Source organism: Bos taurus, chromosome 17 (genome assembly GCF_002263795.3).
Source record: "Bos taurus isolate L1 Dominette 01449 registration number 42190680 breed Hereford chromosome 17, ARS-UCD2.0, whole genome shotgun sequence".
Classification (NCBI taxonomy): domain Eukaryota; kingdom Metazoa; phylum Chordata; class Mammalia; order Artiodactyla; family Bovidae; genus Bos; species Bos taurus.
Window position 1 is genome coordinate 28,706,951 of NC_037344.1, and position 13,548 is coordinate 28,720,498.

General features: G+C 36.5%; 1 protein-coding gene across 7 annotated transcripts in view; it reads left to right on the top strand.

The window, feature by feature from the left end:
- The window catches only part of SCLT1 (sodium channel and clathrin linker 1), a 238,407-nt gene that overhangs the window by 750 nt on the left and 224,109 nt on the right, over positions 1–13,548 (top strand). The gene's annotated exons all lie outside the window — the stretch shown is intronic.

A 13,548-nucleotide genomic window follows, 5' to 3' on the forward strand; every position in this document is an offset into this window, starting at 1 on the left:
CTGGAGGAATTAGAGGGCTAATTGCCAGGAAGAGTTTCTAAGTCTGCAGTTAGAACCTGGAGGCACAGCTCCGGCCATTCGTCCAAAAGATATTTATTGAGCCCCACCTGTTTCTATTATGTGCCAGGCACTAGACAAGCATAGCTGCTATGAAGATAAGGAGGACTGTTCTACCCTCCAGTAATTTAATTTGAGGAGGGAAGTATATGATTTCTATAAATACATTGAAGTAACAGCAACTGTCAACTCTTTTGCCTCAGGTTTCTTACAGGGTTGGTCTAATGATTAAACGGCCTTTAAAATATGTCTAGGATTTAGAATAGTATCTGACATAGTGCTAACAAATATTAACTATTACAGGGTTATAATTTACTGTGGTTAAGGAAGGTACTATTTGGGCCGAAACTTGAAGTAAAATATAAATTTACTAGATAAAGAACTGTGTGGTTGAGAACAATATTTACAACATTGGAGGGCTTAGGAATGTTTTGTTAAAAACTTTGAAGAAGGTTGGTTTGAATGAAATTTGATGTATACAGGGAAATGGCAAGTAGAGCTGAAAGGGAAGAATTTGGCCAGATGGCAAAGGGCCTTTCTGCTGTGTTTTCAGGAGTTGGAATCATTGCACAGGTTATAGAAATCACTGAAAGGAATCCAATTGAGAATAACTGGATCAGTTTGTGGTTTATTTGAAAAACCCAGCTGGCTGTTATGAGGAACATGCATTACAGCAAGTGCAGTCAGGTGATTGTTGTTATTATCCAGGTAAGAAGTGAGCTAAGGTAGGTATAGTGAGATTGGAGATGAAAGGATTTGGAAGAAAGAGGTATAGGGCAACTTAAGGTTTTTGGCTTGCTTGAGCAGCAGGGAAAATGGGGGAGGGAGGGGAGAAAATGGTACATTACATTTTGGAAACGCCATAGGCCAGTGGTTGAGAACTCAGCCTCTGGATTCAGTCTGTCTAGGCTCTGTGTTAGCTCTGTCTCTTTTGTATGTTTTTTGACCTTGGGCAGGTTACTGAGCTTCTCTGTGCCTCAAATTTCTTGTCAAATGGGTGTAATAGCACATGGTGGTGTTTTGAAGGTTAAATGAGATGATGCAAATAAAGCCCTTAGCATGGTGTCTAGCACATTTTAGGTGCACACTTTATATTATCTAAAATCATTAATGACATATATGACACTATAACATTATAATTGTTTCTTAGGTTTGATGTGGGAATATCCTTCAGCCCATAAAGAGGACTAGCTCACCATCGTCTGAGTGGTGTGGGACAAGAATTGGTGGAGAGAAGTTTGGTTGGGGTGGGAGAGTTCCTGAGACACTCATAAACTATGTTTTAGAGGAATGCACCAGCCAGAATTCTTAAATAAAACTGAAGTCCAAATACCAGAGAGAACGATAGAAGCCATGGGAAATTATTTCTTAAAAAATGAATGGTAGTTCGCCAGAAGAGAAGTGCGTGGAAGAAGGGAATTTTCAGAGGGACCAAGAGAAGCAGAGGCTCGGAGGCTTGAAGTAACGCCTTATTCAGGAAATTGGAGCATGGAATAGCGAGGTTTGTAGGAAGAGATGAAAATGAGTGTCGGATGTCTATGAATCTCCCCTTTTTCCCTTTAGACCTCCTATGCCAGTTATAATTGGTGGGTGACCAGATTAGTTGATTAGCTAAACACCAGCTCAGGTAAATACAGAAAGCTTACCCTTCTCCCACCTACCTCTGACCTTCTCTTTATTGACTTCTATTGATTTTGAGCCTCATTTAATTTGTTACAGCATATTTGCAGTACACCATTCTTCCACCTGGAAAATCCCGTGGATGGAGGACGCTGGTGGGCTGCAGTCGGTGGGGTCGCTAAGAGTCGGACACGACTGAGCGACTTCACTTTCACTTTTCACTTTTATGCACTGGAGAAGGAAATGGCAACCCACTCCAGTGTTCTTGCCTGGAGAATCCCAGGGACGGGAGCCTGGTGGGCTGCCGTCTATGGGGTCACACAGAGTCGGACGCGACTGAAGCGGCTTAGCAGCAGCAGCAGCAGCAGCATTCTTCCACCTCCACCTAAGAAGGCGGGTCTGATAGTCCTTAGGGACCTGTTCAAAGAGGGACATGTATATCAAGCTAAGGAGTGAAGAGTTTATTCACCAGTGGGGATGGAGTCTTTTTTTTTTTTTCTCATTCTCCTAAGAGTGTCTTTCATAGAGCAGAAGTTTTTAATTTCTGTGAAGTTCAGCTCATCAATTTGTTCTTTAATGGATGTGTCATATATAAAAACCTGGGCTTCCCAGGTGGCACAGTGGTAAAGAATCCACCTGCCAGAGCAGCATATGCAAGAGATGTGAGTTCAATCCCTGGAGTAGGGAAGATCATCTGGAGTAGGAAATGGCAACCCACTCCAGTATTCTTGCCTGGAAAATTCCCTGGACAGAGGGGCCTGGTGGACTCTGGTCCATGGAGTTGCAAGGAGTTGGTTACAGTTGAGTGACTGAGTGCACAAACACATCTAAAGATCTTTGCCTTACTCAAGGCTGCAAAGCTTCTCTTCTATGTAGTCTTCTAGAACTTTTATACTCAAATCTATGAAGCATTTTGAGTTAAATTTTGTACAAGGTGTGAGACAAGGGTCAAGGTTCACTTTTTTTTATATATGGATGCACAATTGTAAAGACTATCCTTTCTCCGTTAAATTACCTTTGCATCTTTGTTAAAAAGTCAGTGGAACATATTTCTGTAGATCCATTTCTGTTCTGTTCTATTGATCTATCTGGAAACCAATATCCTGTCTTGATTATTACAGTTCTATATTAAATCAGTGTGGCCTTTCAGATTTGTTCTTTTCACAGTTGTTTTGACTGTCATAGGTCCTTTGCACTTCTATATACATTTTAGGATCAGCTTGTTATACAAAAAAAAAAAAAAAAAGAATGCTGGGATTTTGATAGGCATTGTATGACTCTCGATTAATTTGTGTAGAATTCACTTAATGATATTGAGTTCTCTGACTAATGAAAAAATATTTCTCAACTGATATCTCTTCTTTAATTTTTTTCAGCGATATTTTATAGTTTTTAGTATATAGGTTTTGCACATATTTGGTCAGATTTACCTCTATTGCTGCTTTTGATACTATTGTAAACTATTATTTGTTTACTTTCCATTTCTGATTTATTGTTTCTAGTGTATGGAAATACTTTGTATGTGTGTACTTTACCCTGTCACCTTTCTAAACTCACTTATTAGTTCCAGTAGGTTTAATGCAGATTGGAGAAGGAAATGGCAACCCACTCCAGTGTTCTTGCCTGGAGAATCCCAGGGACAGGGGAGCCTGGTGGGCTGCCATCTATGGGGTCGCACAGAGTCAGACACGACTGAAGAGACTTAGCAGCAGCAGCAGCAGCAGCAGCAGCAGATTTAATACAGAGTCTTTCAGATTTTCTACATTGACAGTCTTTTCATCTGTAAATAGACTGTCTTCTTCCTTTCCACTTTTGAATGCCTTTCATTTCATTTTCTTACCTTATTGTACTTACTGAAACCTCCAGTACAGTGTTGAGCCAAAGTGGTTGAGGTAGACATCCTTGTATTGTTCTTGATTTTAGGAAGAAAGTATCTGTTTTTCAAAATTAAATATGATACTAGCTGGAGTTTTTTCATAGATGTCCTTACTAGGTTGAGGATACTAATTTCTATTCTAGTTTTCTGAGAGTTTTTTAAATGAGAATGAATATTGGATTATTTTTTTCCAAATGCTTTTTCTACATTTTTTGAGATGATCAGATTTTTTTTTCAATTTTAGTTTTTTAATAGCGAGATTTATATAGATTACTTTTCAAGTGTTAAACTTGCCATTTTGGAATAAACTCTTCTTGGTCATAATGTATTATCTTTTTAATATATCATTTAACATTGATTATCTTAAATGTATGTTTAAAATTTTCATGTCTGTGATGCTTTATAAAAAAAAAAAAATTTTCCCCTAATGTCTTTGTCTCGTTTGGTGTCAAGATATGCTGGCCTCAGAATTACTTAGAAAGTATTTGTCCTCTCCAGGTTTCTGGAAGATGTTTGTGTAGAATTGATATTTCTTCCTTAAATGTTTGATAGAATTTACTACTGAAGACAATTGAACCTAGAGCTTTCCTTGTGGAAGATTTTAAACTGTAAATTCAGTTCCTTCAATAGATACAAAGTTAGTACTTTGTTTACACAAGACATACCCTTCACAGATCTTACATATATATGGAGTTCTCTGTGCAGCTTTCTCTCCTATTCTTTGTCCTGCCAATTCTAGTTTACTTGGTTTGCACTGAGTCTCAGCTTCATCTCCTTAAATCGGAATCTGCTGATCTTTGCCTGCAATCTTCCTCCCTGTTTTCTGGCATGAAATGTCACACAGGTCATTCAGTTCAGTCGCTCAGTCGTGTCCGACTCTTTGCGACCCCATAAATTGCAGCACGCCAGGCCTCCCTGTCCATCATCAACTCCCGGAGTTCACTCAAACTCATGTCCATCGAGTCTGTGATGCTATCCAGCCATCTCATCCTCTGCCGTCCCCTTCTCCTCCTGCCCCCAATCCCTCCCAGCATAAGTCTTTTCCAATGAGTCAACTCTTCACATGAGGTGGCCAAAGTATTGGAGTTTCAACTTTAGCATCAGTCCTTCCAATGAACACTCAGGACTGATCTCCTTTAGAATGGACTAGTTGGATCTCCTTGCAGTCCAAGGGACTCTCAAGAGTCTTCTCCAACACCACAGTTCAAAAGCATCAATTCTTCAGCACTCAGCTTTCTTCACAGTCCAACTCTCACATCCATACATGATTACTGGAAAAACCATAGCTTTGACTAGACGGACCTTTGTTGGCAAAGTAACGTCTCTGCTTTTGAATATGCTATCTAGGTTGGTCATAACTTTCCTTCCAAGGAGTAAGCGTCTTCTAATTTCATGGCTGCAGTCACCATTTGCAGTGATTTTGGAGCCCAGAAAAATAAAGTCTGCCACTGTTTCCACTTTTTCCCCATCTATTTGCCATGAAGTGATGGGACCAGATGCCATGGTCTTAGTTTTCTGAATATTGAGCTTAAGCCAACTTTTCCACTCTCCTCTTTGACTTTCATCGAGAGGCTTTTTAGTTCCTCTTCACTTTCTGCCATAAGGGTGTCATCTGCATATCTGAGGTTATTGATATTTCTCCCGGCAGTCTTGATTCCAGCTTGTGCTTCCTCCAGCCCAGCGTCTCTCATGATGTACTCTGCATATAAGTTAAATAAGCAAGGTGACAATATACAGCCTTGACGTACTTCTTTTCCTGTTTTTAGGCTGGGGCAATCATAGTGCTCACTTCATTTATTTTATGTTTGTCATTATCATTGCCTGATGTCTTGTACCTGGCAAACCACTGTTTTGTGTTTTTGGTGTGTCAGGTGGGAAAATGGACTATGTTACTTTATCTTAAGCATGAGCAGAAGTCCTGTTCAATTTGCCCTACTTTTTAATCTTAAACACAAATACCTTGCTCCCACTATAACTCTTCTTTGACCTCATCAAGACCTGTATTCTTTGAACCCTTCATTTTCTTTCATTTCCTTAATTCTTTTGCAGCTTTTTTTTTTAATACAGGCTGTAACAGTTTTCCCCACTTTTATATAGTTTCCCCATTGATTCATCTGCTCTTTTGTTATTAATCTTAATGTGACCATGCCCCTGCTTTTGTGGAGCACATAATCAATAACAGCTTTTCCATAGCTTGCTTTTACAGTTCTCATACCCATCTGTTCAATAGCCACAGATAAAAACCTCCTGGATAAGTGCCACCACAGTTTCTAGGTTAACTCATAAATAGTAAGTAATTGGGCTGGGGTTTGAACCCAGGCAATCTAGTTTGAACCCAGTGTTTTATGTTCTTTTCTGTCTGGCAAAGACACTTGCTTGAAAGAAAAATTATGGGCCTGTTTCACTTATGCACACAGAAACTAAAATCCTAAGTAAAATATTAATAGATTGAATCCATCAATGGCTATTAAGCTCATTTGTGTGTGTAAATATATAATACACATACAGTCACCTTCATATTGGATTCATCCCAGCAATGGAAGGGTGGTTAGCATTAGAAAATTATTAAGTATGTAAGAAAAGACCTAGATTAATAAAGAAACAAAGCAAATGTATGGATTAGAGCACTCAGTATAGTAAACATGTCAGCTCTCCCACAAATTAATGGATAGATTCAGTGCAATCCCAAACCTCTATTTGACATGTTTTTAAAATCTATGTAGAAGAGCTGAAAATGGCCAAAAGAGTTCTAAAGAACATCAAGGTGGGAAATTTTATTTTATCAACTATTAAGACATTATAAAAATCCAATTATTAAATCCAACTCTTTGCGACCCCATGGACTGTAGACAGCCAGGCCCCTCTGTCCATGGGATTTTCCAGGCAAGAATGCTGGAGTGGGTTGCCATTTCCTTCTCCAGGGGATCTTCCAATCCAGGAATCAAACTTTCGTCTCCTGCATTGACAGGTGGATTGTTTACCACTGAGCCACCTGAGAAGCCCCTATTATACTGGTAGATAGATAAATACATAGATCAGCTAGCACAGAAACAGATGCATACATCCACAAACACTTGTTGTCTGAAAGAATGGGAAATACAAATCAGTGGGAGAGGGATAGACTGTTGAGCAAATGGTGCTAGGATAATTGGCTGTCTAAATGGGAAAGAAAAAATAATATCTTTCTCACACCATATAAAAAAATTATTGGTTGAAGGAATACATTCTCTTTAAACTTTCAGAAAAATAGTTAAGAGGATGTCTTTATGATCTCAGGATCGTGGATTTCTTCAGCAAACATTTTTGATTGAAAGGAAAATATATATGAATAGACTGCATTAGAAGTAAAAACCTGGATATCTCAAGAAACATCATCAATATAATGACTGCCCCAGCCACAGGGAGGGAGAATATACTTAAAGTAAATATAGTGAAATGTTGATTATCATCCACAATTTAAAAAGGTCTTTCATGAACAAAAATACATTCACACTAATAGAAAAAATAAAACCTGATGAGGTACTAAAAATATGAAAATGTCAATCTCATCAGTAATCCAGAAAATGCAAACTATGAAGTGAAATAAGTGCTTGTTGAATGAAGGAAATGGTAGATTCACATTACAGTAAAATTTCCTCCAGTTTAAAGCAGTCTGTGAAGATTGTTTTCCCTCGTTGATGCATAATTGACTTCTTAACCTATTTCACTTACTGAGATGTCAGATGTAGTATTTTTTCTTACTTAAAACCTTATCAAAAAGCAGTAGTTTGTGTTACTGCTAGAGACCAGACCCTAATTTTAGTGCCATGTGTCAGGTAACTCTTAAAAATTCTGAGGATAACAATAAAAACGAATAATTCTTTTTAAACTTAATAAAAGTTAAAAATGGTTTAACTTATTAATACTTCGTAATTACCTATTTTTTCCTCAGAATGATGTCTTGTTTGTGTACCTGCTCATTTGTGTCCTTACTTTGTGACTCCATGGACTGTAGCCCACAAGACTCCTGTGTCCATGGAATTCTTCAGGCAAGAATACTGGAGTGGGTTGCCATTTTCTTTTCCAACATATGTGTCATGTTTCTCCACTAAATTATGTATGCTTTCAAGGAAGGAACTATTATCTGAAGTTAACAGTGTAGTACATTTTGTGTGTGTACATTATATATATATATATAAATTTGTATATAGGTAATATGTATGTTCATATATATATATATTTGCTTATGTGTGACATGCAGAAAAATAGAGAAAATAAATATAAAGCTTAGAGGATTATTACAAAGCTCAAAATTCATATAATCATAACCCAGGCCAAAAAACAGAACACTGCTGGCATCCCAGATGACCACTTGTGACTATACCCATTTCCTGCTCCCCAAAGATAAAGATAATATCTGTAATTTTACACTGTAAAAGCTGTTTTGCTTGTGATTAAAATTTATGTGAATAGAGTCATAAACTATGTTGCCTTCTGCATTTGGTATCTTTCATTTAATATTATGTTTTGAGATTTCTTCATATTCTTGCATGTAGATGTAGTATACTCATTTTAATTACTGTAGAATATTATAGTTTATAAATTTATCATTTTTTTCCATTCTTTTGATATATACTTGCAGATGTTTCCATTTTGGGGGCCATTGAGAATAATGCTGTTATCAGTGTTTTCTGTCATATGTGAAGAACTGACTCACCGGAAAATACCCTGATGTTGGGAAAGATTGAGGGCAGGAGGAGAAGGGAAATGACAGAGTATGAGATGATTGGAGGGCATCACTGACTCGATGGACATGAATTAGAGTAAGCTCTGGGAGTTGGTGATGGACAGGGAAGCCTGTTGTGCTGCAGTTCATAGGGTCGTAAAGAGTGGGACAAGATTGAGCAACTGAACTTGGGTAGTATAGTCATTTTCACAGTATTGAGTCTTCCAATCCAAGAACATGGTGTATCTCTCTGTCAACTCAAATCAGTCTTTGAGTTCTTTCATCAGTGTCTTAACAGTTTTTTGAGTACAGATCTTTTACCTCCTTAGGTAGATTTATTCCTAGGTATTTTATTCTTTTGTTGCAGTGATAATTGGGGTTATTTCCTTAACTTCTCTTTTAGATCTTTTGTTATTTATTAGTGTACAGGAATGCAAGAGGTTTCTGTGCATTGATTTTGTATTTTACCAGATTCATTGATTAGCTCTTGTAGTTTTCTAGTGGCATCTTTAGGATTCTCTGTGTATCGTAGAATGTCATCTGCAAACAGTGACAGTTTTTCTTCCCAGGTCTTCATTTCACATAGAATTGATTTTTATGAATAATGGTTTGTTCTTTTCTACAAGCATATCCAGCTGACCTGGAACCACTTACAAAAAGATTGTGCTCCCCTCTTTATTACTCTGAAGTGCCCTTTGATCACAGTTGAAGTGCTCATATATATGAGAAATAGACCCACATGGGTATATTTCTGGATCCTGCATTCTCTTCCATAAGTTAGTTTTGTTTATATAACTATCACACAGTCTAAATGCCAATAACTTTTTAATAAATCTTGATCTCTGGTTGAACAAGTCCTCCCCCCTTGTTCTTCTTTCACAAAATATTGTTTTTCTTATTGCATTTCTACCTATATTTTTATTTTTTATGTTTTTTATGGATAGGGCATCATGGTATTTTAATTTGCTTTTCCCTAATGCACAATGCTTATTGTTTTCCAGTAATTCCCCAATGTCGATCAACTAATACATGCTTATTTCCCATCTCTATATATTATTCTAAAAGATGGCTACACATAGTCCTATTTAATTTGGAGTGTTTGATTTCTTATTGTGGATTTTTTTCCTGGTTTTTTGAGTACCTTGCATGCAAACTGTTCTCCGGTTATGTGTTTTGAAAATGTTTTCTCATAGCCAGAGGTTTGTCTTTCCATTCTTTAAACATTGTCCTTCACAAAGTAAGCAGTTTACATTTAATAAAGTCCATATTAGCAATTTTTTCTTTCATGGGTTGTGCTTCTTGTGTTGTATATGAAAATGAATTGTCAAAGTATAACTCATGTAGATTTTCTGTTTTCCACTATAGTTTTGGTAGTTTCATATTTTGTATTTAAGACAATGAAGGATTTTTAATGAATTTCTAAGATGCAGAGTTTGTGTCTTTACTTTCTTATGGTTCTCCATTTGTATCTTCCTCATTTGTTGATGATGACTAAAGACTTAAAAGTCTATATTTTCTGTGTTACTGTGCTTTTTATTCCTTTGGCCAAGGTCAAGTTGTCTGAGTTTGCATGTGTATACTAGTGGGCTCTATTCTGTTCCATCTATCTTTGTTTTTATTTGTTTAAAATATGATGCTCTCTTGATTATTTTAGCTTTCTAGAAAATCTTGAAGTCAGAAAGTGTGAGTTCATCAACTTCATCAGTATTGTCTTCACTGCTCAATGCAGTGTTTAAATCAACACTGCATTAAATCAATTGTTTAATATCTACAAAATAATCTGCTGAGTTTTTTATTGCGATTGTATTGGTCTTTAAGTCAATTTAAGAGGAATTGACATCTTAATATTGTGGTTTTTGGTGATTAACAAAAACTATATCTCAATTGATTTTTTTTCATTGCTTTCAAGAATGTTTCATATCTTTTTTCTTTAAAAGAAAATCATTCAATTTATTGAAAGAATAAAAGAACCAGTCCATCTATTTTCCTCTGACTCCCTCTACCCCCACCCTCCACTTCTTACAGTCACCAGTCTGTTCCCTGTATCTGTGAGCTTGGTTTCTTTCTTTTCATGTGATATTTGTCTTTCTCTGTTATTTATTTAACTTCATAATACTCTGAAGATCCATTCATATTGTCACAAATGGCAAGACTTCTTTCTTTTTTATGGCTAAGTAATAGTCCATTGTATGTATACCACAATTTATTTATTTATCCAACAATAGAAATTTAGGTTGTTTCCATATCTTGGCTATTGTAAATAATGCCGCAGTGAACATGTGGTGCATATCTTTTCAAATTATTGTTTTCATTTTCTTTAGATAAATACTCAGAAATGGAACTGCCAGATCATACTGTAGTTCTGTTTTTAATTTTTTGAGGAACTAAAACCTCCAGACCTTCAAAATAGTTGTACCAATTTATATTTACATTTTTACCAATAATACACATCTCCACATCTTCACCAACACTTGTTATTTCTTTTTTTTTTTTTTTGATAATTGCCATTCTAATGGGAATGAGGTGATATCTTATTGTGGTTTTAATTTGCATTTTCTTGATGATTAGTGATGTTGAATATCTTTTCATGTCTGTTGGCCATCTGTTTGCTTTGGGAAAATGTCTATTGAGATCTTCTGCCCGTTTTTTAATCCAGTTTTGTGTCTTTTTTGTGGCTATTGAGTTGTGTGAGGTTCTTTGTATATTTTGGATATGTTCCCATTATCAGGTATATGATTTGCAGTTATTTTCTCTCATTGAGGGTAGGTTGCCTTTTCATTTTATTGATAGCTTTCTTTGCTATGCAGGTGCTTTTTCCTAAGAAGTTTCAAATGAAACTGCATTTTCACAATGAGTCAGTTCAGAATACTTTTCAATTTGTTCTGTCATTCATCCTGAGACCGATAGGTTATTGAAAGGTAATTTCTTACATAACGGATATTTTTCTGATAGTTTTTGTCTCTCGATTCTGGCCTAATTTTGCTATTATCAGGTAATGTACTCTCTTTGGCTTTCCAGGGGAGCAAAAGTAAGTTTCCTGTACCCTTATAGATTGTTGCCTGTGACCCCCTATTGTAAAAGACAGACTAATAGGAGAAAACAAACAAGTTTAATAACGTGTTTACCTTCTGTATACATTCTGAAAATGTTTTTTTAACACTGTAGCTTTGGCATTTAAAGGAGTTTTTCTGTTTTTCTGGGTCACTGATGTATACAGTGACCCAGAAAAACTCCTTTAAATGGCAAAGCTACAGTGTTAAAAAACATTTTCAGATAAAGACAAAAGGAGATATTGAAAAAGACGGTGAGCGGTTACAAGAAGTTACCAAGAAAAGTACAGTAAACAAGAGTAAAATTGTTACACAGATTTAAGTCATTACCTTGGGCTTCTCCAGTGGCTCAGATGGTAAAGAATCTGCCTACAGTGCAGGAGAAGACCTGGATTCGATCCCTGGGTAGCGAAGACACCCCTGGGGAAGGGAATGGCTGCTCACGCCAGCATTCTTGCCTGGAGAATTCCATGCATAGAGGAACCTGTCAGGCTGCTGTCTATAGGGTCGCAAAGAGTCAGACACAACTGAGTGACTAAGGCTTTCAGGGCTTCCCTCTGGCTCAGACAGCGAACATCTACTTGCCATGCGAGAGAACCAGGTTTGATCCCTGGGTTGGGAAGATCTCCTGAAGACGGAAATGTCTGCCCACTCCAGTATTCTTGCCTGGAGAATTCCACGGACAGTAAAGAGCCTGTCAAGCTGCAGTCCATAGGGTCACAAAGAGTCGGACGTGACTGAGTGACTAACACTTTCTCTCTCTGGTATAAAGAGGGGGACGTGCTTACAAATGGAATTTTTCCTCATAAATGTAAATATCTTTAACAAAAGGGTAACTTCTACTCAAGTTTTCAAAGCTTTTCCTATTCTGTTTCTTAAGAATTATCAGCCTAAAATACTTCTTATGCCAAAGAGATGTATTTTAGGGTGGTATATTCTCTTCAGTTTAAGTCTTTTGAAAGTTAAGATTTACTCTTATTTGAAGTTTTAGTTTTTCTTCTTTTTTTAACTGAAGTCTACTTGCTGCACAATATTATATAAGTTATGAGTGTACATTATAGTGATTTGCAATTGTTAAAGGTTATATTCTGTTTATAAAGTTTTGACTATATTCTCCATATTATACAATATATTCTTGTAGTTTTTTGTACCTAAGGCGCTGTACCTCTTACTCCCCTACCTCAGTCTAGCCTCCCCCTCTTCTCGCTGGTAACCACAAATTTGTTCTCTATATCTGTAAGTCTGCTTCTTTTAGATTATATTCACTCACTTGTTGTATGTTTTAGATTCCACATGTAGGTGATATCATACAACAATTGTCTTCTGACTTATTTCACTTAGCATAATGATCTCCAGTTCCGTCCATATTGCTGCAAATGACAAAATTGCCCTCTTTTTATGGCGGAGTTGTATTCCATCTTTATCTATTCATCCATTAATAGGCACTTAGGTTGTTTCTATATATCTTGGCAATTGCAAATAATGCATGTTATGAATATTGGGGTGCATGTATGTTTTCAAATTAGTGTTTTTGTTTTTTATGGATATGCACCCAGGAGTGGAATTGCTGGGTCACACAGTAGTTCTATTTTTAGTTTTTTGAGAAGCCTTTATTTATACTGTTTTTTTTTTTTTTTTCTTTTTACAATGACTGGAACAATTTAACATTCTCACCAACAGGGTAAGAGGGTTTCCTTTTCTCCACATACTCATCAGCATTTGTTATCTGCGTTCTTTTTGATGATAATCATTCTGACAGGTGTGAGGTGATCTCAGTGTGGTTTTGGTTTGCAATCCCTGATAATTAGTGATGTTGAGCATCTTTCTATGTGCCTATTGGCCATCTACATTTCCTCTTTGGAAAAAATGTGTTTGTTATTTATGCCCACTTTTTAATCACGTTATTTGTTTCTTGATGTTGAGTTGTTTGAGCTGTTTATGCATGTTGGATATCAATCCCTTAATCGTCATATGATTTGTAAATATTATCTCCCACCTTGTAGATTGTCTTTTCATTTTTGCCCTTGCTGGGCAAAAGCTTTAAAGTTCAGTAAGGTCTCATTAGTTTATTTTTGGTTTTATTTCCTTTGCCTTAGCAGACATATCCAAAACAATATTGCTTCAATTTATGTCAAGTGTGTTCTGACTTTGTTCTCCTTTAGAAGTTTTATGGCTTCCAGTCTTATATTTAGGTCTTTAATCTGTTTTGAGTCTGTTTTTGTATATGGTGTCAAGAGATG